The following is a 3,734-nucleotide window of genomic DNA, read 5'->3' as shown; positions in this document are numbered from 1 at the left end:
CTGCAGCTGCAGACGAGCGCAGTGGACGGTATGACTGATTCAATGTGCTCCAGACATTTACAGAAATACACACAGAAGTTACTAAAACGTGATATTCTGCATTTATGTTTATTTCACATGTCTAAGAGTGATTCTTTTAGTTACTTCTGGAGTTTTAAATCAGAATTTGGCAAGATAAAGAAAAAGAGAGACCCATAACCTTCCTGTTCCTCAAATGTTGGCATAAAGACACACATAAGTTACTAAAACGGGAAAATGCAATATTCTAATTCAACTTATACACATTATTTTTTAGAAAACGCCCAATTTCAGACAGTTTCTAACAAGTGCATCCTTATGGTAAGAGGGAGTTTGAAGTCGCCTGTTATTATTGTTGTTATTTATTAGAAAACCCCACTTTTACAAATGTTTGACCAAAATAAAAGTTGCTTGCTGCTGAAGTACATTTTCAGTCGCTTCTGGAGTTTTAAATCAGAATTAGTCCAGATAAATAAAAGTACAACCTGTAATTTTACTGTACTTGTACTAACACTTACATAAATACACATAGAAGTTACTCAAACAGGACGATGCGATATTATAGATCAATGTTTATTTCATTTGGAGCACTTTTTTTTTTTTTTAGTAAAAACAAAACAACTCACTTTTAATTTGTTTTTAACAAAATAAAAGGTTATATTTGTTGTAGTGCCTTTTCAGACATCATTTTTTCAGCTGCTTCTGGAGTTTTAAATCAGAATTTGTTCATGTGAAGGAAGAATGCAGACCTGTAACTTTACTAAACTCCAAACATTTGCATAAATACACACAAAAGTTACTAAAGTGGGGAAATGCAAAGTTCTAGATCAATGTTTATCTCATAAAATAAGAAAAAACACCCCACTTTTTTGATCATTTCTGACAAATAAAAGTTAAGAAGTGCATTTTCAGATATTCTTATGCTCCCACTAGAGGGTGACACAGTTTTACAATCATTTATCATCATCTATAGAGGCTCATGTTTAGTTTCACTCCTCGAACAAAAAGGAAACATGATCAGAAACATTCATGTTTTGACCCCAAAGCTGCCAGACTGGTTTCTAAAAGACAGGATGTGTTCTTATTTTCAACCAACTTCATGCACTAATCTTCTTCAAAATTCTTTTCTTTTTGGCCTTCAGATGATGAAGCAAACAAGTTGTCTGTGGTCCTGCTGGGTCTGTCTGGCAGCGGGAAGACTTCTGCTCTCAACCTGATTCTAGAGCGAGCAGGTAATCAGTACTCGGTCAACGGGTTGAGCCATGAATCAGCTTCAACAACTTCGTCCTGCGAGAAGAAGGAGGCGTTTGCGGCCGGGAGGCGCCTGGTCCTGGTCGACACCCCGGAGCTGTGGGACGAGGACGGCGTGGAGGCCGTGGAGCTGGTGAAGGACTGCCTGGCCCTGGCCCTGCCCGGACCCCACGTCTTCCTGCTGGTGCTGCAGGTGGGACGCTTCACCCAGGGCGAGAGCGACATGCTGGGACACCTGCAGAGGATCTTCGGCCGAGAGTTTGCAGAGCACGCCGTCGTCCTGTTCGTCCGCTTCGACAGCAAGACGCGGGAGAAGATCGACGACCACGTGTCCGGAGCTCACTCCAGCCTGCAGGAGCTCATCCGCAAGTGCGGCAGTCGGTACTACGAGCTGAACGTCTCAAAGTCCCAGAATGCTTTGAGCTTCCCCCAGGTGAAGGATCTGCTGTCGGGAATCAACAAACTGGCTGCTTCTCACGGAGGCCGACCGTACGCAGTGAGACGGTTTTCTGTTCAGGAGCTGCAGCAGAGAAGTAAAGTGATGGAGGAGAGGAAGGAGGGAACGCAGGAGGTCAACTTCTTACTGAGAGATGAATAATTCACAGACAGGAGGACGGTGTGTTTGGCTGATTCCACCTCAAATCAGCAAAGTTTAAGGAACAACTTCTGCTCGACTGTCTCTGATTTGCTTGAAATTTTTACAGCACAAACTATGGATATTTGTAAAGTTATTTTTTTCCCACATATTTAAATTTCAGGCCACATTTCAACAAGAACATCTCAAGAAATATTCAACATAAAAGCCTGAAATTCTCACTGTTATTTCTTATCATGCCTTTAATTCAGAATCTGTAATATTGAACAAATGATCAAATGGTCTCTGATTACGGTTGAGTTTGACATAAAAAATTTAAGCCATTAGAGTCTCATCTTTGATTTCACGTAAACAAAAAAATTAATAATGCAGAAGTCAGCTAGTGATATTTTCTGACCCATATGTTGTTGCATGCCACGATAACTTAAAAAAAAAAAAATATAGAACACTTTTAACCAATATTTCAGAGAAGTAACAGGGAAAATGTCTGACTTTTATCTCTAATAGTTCCTCAGATGTTGTCAAATTGATTGATCAAATTTCAAAATGCAAAAAATGTTGCTAAAAATGGGTCGAGAGGCAAATTTTGTAATTTCTTATCATGCCATTGATTCAGAATCTGTAATATTAGTTTAGAAAAGTTTATTATACATGTTTTGTTCTGTATTATTGTGAGATGAAGCTACGTATGGTTCAGAAAATATCCCTAGTTGACTTCTGCATTATCAAGGTTTTTGTTAAGTTGAGCTCAAAGAAATTTCAGAACAGCTTCAAAATTATTTTTTAATATTGCAACTCCGTATTGCAGATTCTGAATCAATGACACGATGAGAAATAACAGTAAAAAGTTCAGGTTTTTGTCTTTAATAATTCCCGAGATGTTGTTGTTTAAACAGCCTCAAATTTGAATGTGTGAAAAAACGTACTAAAAGTGGGTCGATTTACCTCAGAAAGTGCTCGATATATGAACCTAAAATGTCCCAGATTCCATTTTAAATATAGTTTATATTTTAAAAAAAGTTTCAAGCAAATCAGAGATGGTTAAGCAGAAGGCCTCTGATGATTTGAAATGGAATAATCCAGATGTAAACTTGTAAAATGTGGTACGATCCAATTAATATTACCTCTCTGAAGCATCTAATGTTCACTTTTGGTGAATTGAATAAAAGTCTAAAGTGTTTGCTATTTTAGGTGCTACTGTTCTGTCGTGGTTCGCTTTCGAATAAAACCTCTTGTAATTTAAAGAGAATAAGCCTCAACATCTTTTAAATTGTATAAGAACGTGCATTTACATACACAAATGATGTTTTTCAGAAAATCGAGAAACAAAAAAATTGGCAGAAATGGGATTTTCCAAACCAAACGAACCTCCAGAACACATCAGGATTTGTTCACGTCTGTGTTTATCTGCACGGAGCAGAAGAGGGAGGAGGAGAAGAAGAAGCGCAGCTGCTCGCTTTATTTACTTTCGGACTTCACCGTCGGTATGAAGACCGACAAGTTTACCAGATTTTCATGCTGATATCTCGATTGCTTCACAGTTACAGCCGTCAAGGTCAAGTCAGGGTGTGCCAGCAAAGTGGAAACAAGCAAAACTGATGCAAAGACATGTTTAAGTAGCTCTTAGATTATTTCTGTATAATCCATGTCTTAGTTTGCTTTAATATCTTGTAATTTAGCCTTTAAATGATGGATTTTATGGTATTTTTTTCATATTTAAACACTAGTTTGTAGAGTTTAAGGAACTTTTTATGTTGTTGTTACTCTCCTTCATGTGAAACCTTTTTTCACCAGTTGTGAAGAAATCATATTTTATATATAAAATAAACACGACTGCAGTTAAGAAATGAAACAAGAAGTTTACATCCAC

Source organism: Stegastes partitus, unplaced genomic scaffold, assembly GCF_000690725.1.
Source record: "Stegastes partitus isolate 25-593 unplaced genomic scaffold, Stegastes_partitus-1.0.2 Scaffold301, whole genome shotgun sequence".
Lineage (NCBI taxonomy): Eukaryota > Metazoa > Chordata > Actinopteri > Pomacentridae > Stegastes > Stegastes partitus.
Note: the sequence above shows the minus strand (reverse complement) of the source record.